The following is an 11,593-nucleotide window of genomic DNA, read 5'->3' as shown; positions in this document are numbered from 1 at the left end:
CTCACATTATCAACTCGTAGTTATTGTTGACCTTTTTTGCGGTTCTGCCTTAAAATATTTCTTTAATATATGATAAAGTAGTATATCTGAACAATACTATGTTTTTTTTATGTATCTATAATGTTAAAAAGTGGAATTTTTTATGCATTATTAGGCTGGAAATGGTTTTGTTTTCATTATTCTTATGACTACGGCCAACAATACCAAGAATCTTGATTAGCTATGTACAATGTTTGCGATTGTTCCCTGTCAGAATTTTGGACCGAAAACAGTCAAAGAATAAGCTTCAATGAGAGAGAGAGAGAGAACAGGGGAATTTATTTTATTGAAAAGAAATAAAGCCGTCACAAGATGTTGGACCAAAATGTTCAACGCTCGCAGGCTACGCTCTATTGCATGCTTGAATTTGTTAAATCGTACATGATTGTCTCAACAGATTATAAATTTACAGAGCATTCCGAGTATGTGTGTGTGTGTCTATATATATATATATATATATATATATATATTGCTTTAAATTACATGAGAGCGAGCTATTATGGTGCCTTCACCTCTATTGATTAAAAAGGCATAGTGAGATGAGATGCAAAATTCTAAAGTTATAGGAAGCAAGTTAAGAGACTTTGCAAAATCTCAAGTACAGGGAGGGTAACTGCAATTTCACACAAGATTATAATGATTGAGTACTAGAAGTTAGAGCGAATACTAATAGTAAGGAGAATGTTCTTCAAACAATGTTGACACCTTGGCATTGGGGAGCAAAGAATGTTTTCCATGCTTCACGAATAAGATCTTCTCTTAGACTCTTGGTGTTGTGGGTATTTGAAGAAAGAATTGAAATTTCCGAATAAGGTGCATGGATGATTCTATCTTGGAGAGAGTGGTTCTTCCGGTGGGATCATGACCTCATGCAGTTGAAAGTATAGTCAAAACATGGAGCAGATACGAAAGAGGCAATTTGAAGAGGAAATAGACGGGTTAGAGTTGTGTTGCTATTATTTGCTTCGGTTAACTATTTGTTATTTTGCATTACTATTGCTCTCCTCTTGACACTGAGGAACAAGGAAACGACAGTAAGAGATGCAGCGATTCAAAGATAAACTATAGGACTCCAACGTTAAGCAGGAGTAACAGGAAAAAAAAAACATGAAGGAGAAAACATTTTTCATGAAATGCATTTCCTAAATTTATGTTGAAACTACACTTGGAGCAAAACTTTCGATCTGACAAGCTCCTAAGGTTGGTATTGTTTGCTTATGTTTCTCCTTGCGATTTCCTAGGCAAGAAGACGTGCAAAAATGGAAGCTCACTGATGTTCTTGAACGGAGGCGGAGGACTGGACTTCCGTCTGCAGAAGTTGCAGAGAAATTTTCAGCATGCTCCCTTTATGTTTCATGTGAAGTACGCATAATGTGTGCAGCAGCATTATCGATCATTGGTACATTTGTTGGTTTTCATAATGAAATTAAATTTGGTTTTTGTAAAGTTTTGTTTGTTCATAAATGTTTGGATGACTGTTAGCCAATTTTCGGTATAAAAGGAAGCATATTATGGCTGTGCAAATGATAAATTTGGAGTCTGTTGCATTCAAGTAGCTCCGGGGCATGCATTAGATCAGTTTCTGAACTTGTCTGATTCTGATCTTTTGTTACTTTCCAACTCTCACGGACAGAGTTTCCTTAAATCAATCACCACATGAACCTCTTCCTCTTTTCCCTCCCTCCTTTTTTCATCCCTGACCAGCTCATTAATCTTTTCAAACTCCAGATCGCCTTGTTTGCTCTGTGTTTTGGTCATCAACCACGGTGCCTCTGTGAGTGTTTGGCCATGTTTCATTTTCGTGTAATCCAATTCTCTTGACCGCATTTTGCTCCTTCAAAATCCCTCTTCAAAAAATGGGTTGTTTTTTTTTTTTTTTCGTAACAGTCCGCTCTCTTGGTCGGCCTTGACTCGTCTAATCCTCATCTTCAAATTTTTTGTCAAAACTTCCACAATTCTTGCATTCGAGATCCAACTTGCTCGACTCATATGTAACTCTACAGCAAGGAGTTAGGACTGATCCCACTATCTTGGAATCATATCCAACCCCGCAGTGTTGAAGCCAAGTCCAATGCCGCTATCATGAAATTCAAGCCAACTCCCACGATTCTTGAGTTTTGAATTCTAGTTCATCTCGCATGTCAAGCCATCCATCGACCGATCCAAAATGAAGATGTTCATAGTCAAGCCCCCTGTTTAATTCGATGCAAACATGCTTCGTTTAATTCAAATGCATTAAATGTCCCCATTATCTAAATATAGAGATATAATAAAAGTTCGAGTTTAGGACTAAGATAAGCAAATATTTCTATTAAAGGATCCAAGCACACCACATCGACGAGCTCGATTCTTAATTTTCTCATAGAAGAAATGGGAAAGAATATCCCATAAGTATCAAAAGTTGTGTACAGAAGGGGTGAGCGATTCCCGGTCTAGCTCGATTCCCCTCAAGAACCGAGAACTGGACCGGTGATCCCGATTCTCAATTTTCGGAACTGGGAATCAGACCGAACGGTTGGCCCGATCCAATTCCCGGGCAGCCTAATGGAACCGATAATAAACAGTAGAATTTTATTTTATCCCTTTCGATCCCAAACTCCAGTAAGTTGGATGGTGATCCGGAGTACACCAGGAAATCACGAATCGGATTGCCCGATTACCGGTATACATTACTTGTAGATAAAGTGCGAAGTCACGTTGAAGTTTAAGAAAATCACATACATGGGCATGACAAAATTCTTATTGATTTAACCTAGGATAAGTCCTATAAACCACTCAATTTCGGAAACAACAGAATTGTCAATAGGCATAACTAAAATAGTATCACCAATCATCATCCATCATTCTTAATTTTCACCTTGCTATCCACTCCTACAGCATGCATTCTCCGTTTTTTTAGAGAGAAAAAAAAAAGACTCAAACTACCTGAAACTATCCAGAGGTCAAGTTGCAGGATCAAGCATTATCATTGAATTCTTGCAAAGGCAAACTTGAGCCAAAACGTTTATCATGAATACAGTAACCATGTTTAATTCATCAAACTAGAAGAAAGAAGGGAAACATTAAATAAAATCTAGGGTTACGTTTATTAATTTTAAAAAAATAATAATTAAAATTGATCGGTCCGGTCCGGTCTTGTACCCTCGGAACCGGGAATTGGACCGGCCGACCACCGGTTTCATTTTTAAGGATCGGGAGCCAGACCACCACCCTTTGGAACTGGGAACCGGACTACCAGTCTTGTCTAGTCAATCCGATTTGCTAACCCCTAGTGTACCACACTCACTTTAGTGCCACAAGTTTGCATCGGATCACTTAGGTACCAATTCTTTTGAAATACAATCACTTAAATACCAACTCCGATCTACTTGACTGGAAATTCAACGTGACATTTTTTTTATCAATATTTAAAGCCAACATGGCTCGTTGGAGGTCTAGTTAGCAATAGAAAAGGCTAAAAGTTGAAAAAAATAATAATAAAAGACAAAAAAAATAAAAACTTAATTAGATTTTAAAAAATAAAAAAGCTAAAAATTTCAAGAAAAAAAAGGAACATATGTATTAGAGGTCCTAAAACTTGTTATGAGAATGTAATTAAATTCTAAAATTTATAAAAAAAAAGTGTATTCAAGTCTTAAAACTTATCAAATTAATATAATCGAGCCCTTCCTTCAACTTCGTCAATTTGGACTAACTAAGAAATTGATGTTATTTTTTATTTTTAAATATTTTCTAGGTAATGCCGTGGCTAAGACGCCGTGAGCCGTGAGCCCCACCCATCAGAAAGTACTATTGTCATACATATTATATGTGGTCTGAGTGGTCCTGCGTTAAATTATTACTTGGTGACGAAGAGACTACTCAGAGGTGGGGGATAGGAATAGCCATTTCGTGGAAGCCAGCAAAGTTTTTCCCACTAGTGAGCCTATGACCAGCTGACGAGAATCCACCACCCCAATGCTGTTTCTCCACTACTTTTGTCGGCCACAGACATGCTTGTGTCCGTCAGAGAATCCCAACAACACGTTGGTGAAGATAAGTCCATGTGTTTACACCTATTGACTTATCTTGGTCAATACTTGAGCGCCATGTTTTTCCAAAGTTCTATAGAGAAGGCCAGTCCAACAGAGACAACTTCGTTGAGAGCAATTCAACATAATGACTTGGTATTGCCTGTTCGCAACTCGAGACTCACATGCTTGAATCTTGCTGTGAAAAGTTGGTATGGCGTTTGTTTTAGCCTCATTTCATATCGGGGAAATTTCTCTTTTTCTATTTTTTCAAATTTGATAAGTAAAGGGAGACTACATAAATATAAAGATATATTTATGACTTGCTGTCAAGCGATGTGGGACCATCCTTCAATAATGTTTGTGAGCTTCACTTGTCGTTCGAAGTAGCTAGAGATAGCGAAGCTCAAAGAATGGGAGAAAAAGTGACAGGTTCTTCAAGTTTCAAATTCAAAATTTTACCTCGTACACAAGCTTGAACATTACATTTATCACCCAACAGGTGACGTTTCGTGGCAAATTATCCAAGGAAAGAACACTTATTTGCGGTAGCTAGCCATGACGCTTTGCTGCAAAAATGTCCTCGTGGGTCGTGGCTAGCTATGTCCCGATACTTGGCTCTCCAAGCTGAAGATACATAAAGGGAGAGCACCAAAGTGTCCATTTTGCACTGAGATAAAGATACCTCAAATTTTGCGAATGCCCCAACGAGTTGGAACTCTTCCGATAGAGGATTCTAGCTTCTTGAGCACCGACACAATTCAAGATGGATCGTCCTTGCAGAATGAGATCTCTACAGACTTTTAAAAACTCCACCAAAAGCAAATTGATTTCTCATCAATGATTTGATTATTTTATTTAAAGTCCCCACTAGAGTTAGGAGCCAAATAAAATGCGAGAGACTGCTTACTTCTACGAACTAAAGATTCGTAGATTCGGAGACTTGATTATGCAATAGAAATATAATTCTCGTTATGGTACCTCTTCTTTTATAAAAGGCTTTGCATGCAATTTATTTTTTGGGGTTTTCTAAGTAGAAATGGAAATGTAAATAATAATCAATTTATGTATACTAAAAAAAAAATACAGATCCATTTAACTAATGGCAAATAAAGTAAAAGATGAGGAAAGAAACAACTGGGATCGCATCCAACCACATTATTTAATGCCTCGTTATTAAGTTCCGGGTTGGGATCCCCGTGAGCATGAGGAAAGAAATAACGGGAATCGTATCCGGCCATATTATCTAATGCCTCGTTATTGAGTTCCGAGATAGGATCCCTATGAGCTATGCATTAAAATTAACACTTAAGTAAATACTAAGTACGAGTTTCCTAATCTAGGTGACAAAGATCAATACCACACTAGATGAAGCCAGATTAATTATGAATTCTAAACTAATCTTGTGATGCAATAATCATCTAATATGCTATCTAGAATTTTTATTGTGTATTTATGATTACTTTTGATTACCAATATGGTTTAATCTAACTAAGTTGCTTGTGAATAAAACAAGAGCTAATTGAATGGTTCTGAACTAAGTAAAGCTATATGCATGTCCGAAACGGTAGAATGATCAATTCTTTTTGGGTGGATGAAGGCGAAGGTAAACATAGCGTGAGAAAGCCATCCACCGACACATTTTCCTCAAGTCAATCACCAAATGACCCGCTCCCTCTTTTTTCCCCTCTACTTCATTCCTGGCCAGCTCATCAATCTTTTCAAACGAGTGTTTGACCATGTTTGACTTTTGTATAATCCAAAAATCCTCTTCAAAAAATGGATTATCTTTTTCGTGACAGTCCGCTCTCTTGGCCGGCCTTGACTCATCTAATCCTCATCTTCAAATTTTTTATCAAAACTTCCACAATTCTTGCATTCGAGATCCAACTTGCTCGACTCATATGGAACTCCACAACAAGGAGTTAGGACTGATCCCACTATCTTGGAATCATATCCAATCCCGCAATGTTGAAGCCGGGGTCCAATGGCGCTATCATGAAATTCGAGCCAACTCCCATGATTCTTGAGTTTTGAATTCTAGTTCATCTCGCATGTCAAGCCATCCATCGGCCGATCCAAAATGAAGATGTTCATAGCCGAGCCCCCTGTTTAATTTGATGCAAACATGCTTCGTTTAATTCAAATGCATTAAATGTCCCCATTATCAAAACATAGAGATATAATAAAAGTTCCAGTTTAGGACTAAGATAAGCAAATATTTCTATTAAAGGATCCAATCGCACCACATCGGCGAGCTCGATTCTTAATTTTCTCATAGAATAAATGGAAAAGAATATCCCAGAAGTATTAAAAGTTGTGTACGGTAGGGGGTGAACGATTTCCGGTTCGACTCGATTCCCCTCAAGAACCGGGAACTGGACTGGTGATCTCGATTTCCAATTTTAGAAACTAGGAATCATACCGAACAGTCAATCCGGTCCAATTCTCAAGCGGTCCAATCGAATCATTAATAAACTGTAGAATTTTATTTTATCCCTTTTGGTCCCAAACTGCAGTAAGTTGGATGGTGACCCAAAGTACACCCAGGAACCGTAAACCGGACTGCCCGGCTACCGGTATACATTACTTGCAGATAAAGTGCGAAGTCACGTTGAAGTTTAAGAAAATCGTATATAGGGGCATGACAAAATTCTTATTGATTTAACCTAGGATAAGTCCTATAAACCACTCAACTCCGGAAACAACAGAATTGTCAATAGGCATAACTAAAATATTATCGCCAGTCATCATCCATCATTCTAAATGTTCACCTTGCTATCGACTCCTACCGCATGCATTCTCCGTTTTTTTAGAGAGAAAAAAAAAAGACTCAAACTACCTGAAACTATCCAGAGGTCAAGTTGCAGGACCAAACATTATCGTTGAATTCTTGCAAAGGCAAACTTGAGCCAAAATGTTTATCATGAGTACAGTGACCATGTTTAATTCATCAAACTCCAAGAAAGAAGGGAAACATTAAATAAAATATATGGTTACGTTTATTAATTTTAAAAAAATAATAATTAAAATTGATCGAGTCAAGTCCGATCCTGTACCCCTGGAACCTGGGAATTGGACTGACCGACCACTGGTTCCAATTTTAAGGATCGAGAGCCAGACCACCACCCTACGGGCCCGGGAACCGGACCACCAGTCCTATCTGGTCGGTCTGATTTGCTCACCCCTAGTGTACCGCACTCACTTTAGTGTCACAAGTTTCCGTCGGATCACTTAAGTACTAATTCTTTTGAAATACAATCACTTAAGTGCTAACTCCGATCTACTTGACTGGAAATTCAACGTGACATTTTTTGTCAATATTTGAAGCCAACATGGCTCGCTGGAGGTCTAGTCAACAATAAAAAAAGACTAAAAGTTGAAAAAATAATAAAATACAAAAAATAAAAACTTAATTAGATTTTAAAAAATAAAAAAGCTAAAAATTTCAAGAAAAAAAAAAGGACAGATGCACTAGAGGTCCTAAAACTTGTTATGAGAGTGCAATTGAATTCTAAAATTTATAAAACATGTATTCAAGTCATAAAACTTATCAAATTAATGCAATCGGGCCCTTCTTTCAATTTGGACTAACGAAGAAATCGACGTTATTTTTTATTTTTTAATGTTTTCTAGGTAATGCCGTGACTAAGACTTCGTGAGCAGTGAGCCCCGCCCATCAGAAAGTACTATTGTCATACATATTATATGTGGTCCGAGTGGTCCTGCGTTAAATTATTACTTGGTAACGAAGAGTACTCAGAGGTGGGGGATAGGAATAGCCATTTCGTGGAAGCCAGCAAAGTTTTTCCCACTAGTGAGAGCCTATGACCAGATGACGAGAATCCACCACCCCAAAGCTGTTTCTCCACTACTTTTGTCGGCCTCAGACATGCTTGTGTCCGTCAGAGAATCCCAATAACGCGTTGGTGAAGATAAGTCCGTGTGTTCACACCTATTGTCTTATCTTGGTCAATATTTGAGCGCCAAGTTTTTCCAAAGTTCTATAGAGAAGGCCAGTCCAAAAGAGATAACTTTGTTGAGAGCAATTCAACATAACGACTTAGAATTGATTGTTCGCAACTCGAGACTCACAGGCTTGAATCTTGCTGTTCAAAGTTGGTACGGCGTTTATTTTAGCCTTATTTCATGTCGGTGAAATTTCTCTTTTTCTATTTTTTCAAATTTGATATGTAAAGAGAGACTACATAAATATAGAGAGATATTTAGGACTTGTTGTCAAGCAATGTGAGACCATACTTCAATAGTGTTCGTGAGCTCCACTTGTCGTTCAAAGCAGCTAGAGATAGCGAAGCTCAAAGAATGGGCGAAAAAGTGACAAATTCTTCGAGTTTCAAATTCAAAATTTTACCTCGTACACATGCTTGAACATTACGTTTATCACCCAATAGGTGACTTTTCGTGGCAAATTATCCAAGGAAAGAACACTTATTTGCGGTAGTTAGCCATGACGCTTTGCTGTAAAAATGTCCTCGTGGGTCGTGGCTATGTCCCGATACTCCCCTCTCCAAGCTGAAGATACATAAAGGGAGAGCACCAAAGTGTCCATTTTGCACGGAGATAAAGATACCCCAAATTTTGCGAACGCCCCAACGAGGCTGGAACGCTTCCAATAGAGGATTCTAGCTTCTTGAGCACCGACGCAATTCAAGATGGATCGTCCTTGCAGAATGAGATCTCTACAGACTTTTAAAAACTCCACCAAAAGCAAATTGATTTCTCATCAATGATTTGATTATTTTATTTAAAGTCCCCACTAGAGTTATGAGCCCAATAAAATGCGAGAGACTGTTTATTTCTACGAACTAAAGATTCGTAGATTCAAAGACTTGATTATGCAATAGAAATATAATTCTGGTTATGGTACCTCTTCTTTTATAAAAGGCTTTGCATGCAAATTTTTTTTTTTTTTTGGTTTTCTAAGAAGAAATGGAAATGTAAATAATAATCAATTTATGGATACTCAAAACATACAAATACAGATCCAATTAAATAATGGAAAAATAAAGTAAAAGATGAGGAAAGAAATAACTGGGATTGCATCCAGCCACATTATTTAATGCCGCGTTATTAAGTTCCGGGTTGGGATCCCCGTGAGCATGAGAAAAGAAATAACAGGAATCGTATCCAACTATATTATTTAATGCCTCGTTATTGAGTTCCGAGATAGGATCCCTATGAGCTATGCATTGAAATTAACGTGCACTTAAGTGAATACTAAGTACGAGTTTCCTAATTTAGGCGACAAAGATCAATACCACACTAGATGAAGCTGGATTAATTATAAATTCTTAACTAATCTTGTGATGCAATAATCATCTAATATGCCATCTAGAAGTTTTATTGTGTATTTATGATTACTTTTGATCACCAATATGGTTTAATCTAACTAAGTTGCCTGTGAATAAAACAGGAGTTATATGCACGAACGAAACGGTAGAAAGATGAATTCTTTTTGGGTGGATGAAGGCGAAGGTAAAAGTAGCGTGAGAAGCGGATCTTCCACGCTTTCTAATCTTGTCTGATTCTGATTTTGGTTTACTTTCCAACCCTCACTCAAATCTCCCCTTTTGAATTCCCCAGCCACCGAAAGCCATCCACCGACACAGTTTCCTCAAATCAATCACCAAATGACCCTCTCCCTCTTTTTTCCCCTCTTACTTCATTCCTGGCCAGCTCATCAATCTTTTCAAACGAGTGTTTGACCATGTTTGATTTTTGTATAATCCAAAAACCCTCTTAAAAAAACGGGTTGTTTTTTTCCGTAGCAGTCTACTCTCTTGGCCGGCCTTGACTCATCTAATCCTCATCTTCAAATTTTTTTATCCAAACTTCCACAACTCTTTCAATCGACATCCAACTTGGCCGACTCATATCTAACTCCACAGCATGGAGTCCGGACTGATTCCACTATCTTGGAACCATATCCAACTCCGTAATGTTAAAGCCGGGTCCAATGGCGCTATCGTGAAATTGAAACCGACTCCCACGATTCTTCGGTTTTGAATTCTAGTTCATCTCGCATGTCGAGCCATCCATCCAAAATGAAGAAGTTCATTGCCGAGCCCTCTGTTTAATTCAATGCAAACAACCTTTGTTTAATTCAAATGCATTAAATATCCATTATCCGAATGCAGAGATCTAATAAAAGGTTCGAGTTTAGGACTAAGATAAGCAAATATTCCTGTTAAAGGATACAATTGCACCACATCGACGAGTTTGATTCTTAATTTTCTCATGGAATAGATGGAAAAAAGAATCCCATAAGCATTAAAAGTTATGTACCGCGCTCCAGTAATGCCAAAAGTTTTCATCGGATCATTTAAGTACCAATTTTTTGAAATACAATCACTTAAGTGATAATTTCGATCTATATGACCAGAAATTTGATATGACATTCTTTCTTAATATTGAAACCGACTTGGCTTGCCGAAGGTCCATTCAGCAATAAAAAAAGGTAAAAGTTGAAAAAACATAATAAAAGATAAAACAAAATACAAACTTAGGGTTTGTATCTTATAGAAAATAAGCAATTTGGAAAATATTTTTCAAAAGGTGATTGCTTATATTGTTTAGAAAAATTAGACAATGGAGAGTGTTTTCATTATCAATAACAATATATGCCTAACTATTTTCACAAGTGATGAAAAAAATTTCATTTATTCATTTTTCTAAGCGAAATAAGCAATCGCATTTTGGAAAATATTTTCTAAATTGCTCATTTTTCGTGAAACAAACATACCCTTAATAGGCTAAAAATTACAAAAAAGAGACACATGTGCTGGAGGCCCTAAACTTGTTATAAGAGTGTAATTGACTCCTAAAATTTATAAAAAAAATAAATATATCTAAGTCTTAAAACTTTTTAAATTGATGCAATCGAATCCTTCCTTTAACTTTGTCAATTTGAACTAACGAAAAAATTGACTTTTTTTAATATTTTCTTTTTCCTATGTTGTAATGATGTGGCTAAGATGAAGTGAGCCACAACCTCTGCCCATTAGAAAATATTATTATCCTACGTATTACATGTCGTCCGAGTGATCATGTGTTAAATTGTTACTTGGCGAAGAAGAGACTACTCAGAGATGGGGATTAGGGATAGCCATTTCGGGGAAGCCAGCGAAGTTTTTCTGACTAAGCCTATGACCAGATGACAAGAATCCATCACCCCAAAGCTGTTTCTCCCACTACTTTTGTCAGCCACAGACAAGCTTGTGTCTGTCAGAGAATCCCAACAACGCAATAGTGAAGATAACGTCCATGTGTTCACGCCTATTAACTTGTCTTGATTCATATATGAGCGCCATGTTTTTCCAAATTTCCACTATTATTGATCTAATTTTACTATTTGCTTGCACACCTGATTGTGCGTGGGATTATATATGTCTTTGAGTGGTCATAGGGTAAATTACTATATAGCAAGGAAAAAACTAAAGTTGTTTTATGAGTGAGCCCACGACCAAGATCACGAATGTCCACCACCCTAGAGTTGTTTGTCCATCCGTACAATAATTTTGTCG

At 37.3% G+C, this 11,593-nt stretch overlaps 1 protein-coding gene across 1 annotated transcript in view; it reads left to right on the top strand.

Moving 5' to 3' along the window:
* The window catches only part of LOC115730158 (tRNA-specific adenosine deaminase TAD2-like), a 350,880-nt gene that overhangs the window by 58,276 nt on the left and 281,011 nt on the right, over positions 1–11,593 (top strand). The gene's annotated exons all lie outside the window — the stretch shown is intronic.

Source organism: Rhodamnia argentea, chromosome 3 (assembly GCF_020921035.1).
Source record: "Rhodamnia argentea isolate NSW1041297 chromosome 3, ASM2092103v1, whole genome shotgun sequence".
NCBI classification, from domain to species: Eukaryota; Viridiplantae; Streptophyta; class Magnoliopsida; order Myrtales; family Myrtaceae; genus Rhodamnia; species Rhodamnia argentea.
Note: the sequence above shows the minus strand (reverse complement) of the source record. Positions and strands in the feature narration are given on the sequence as shown.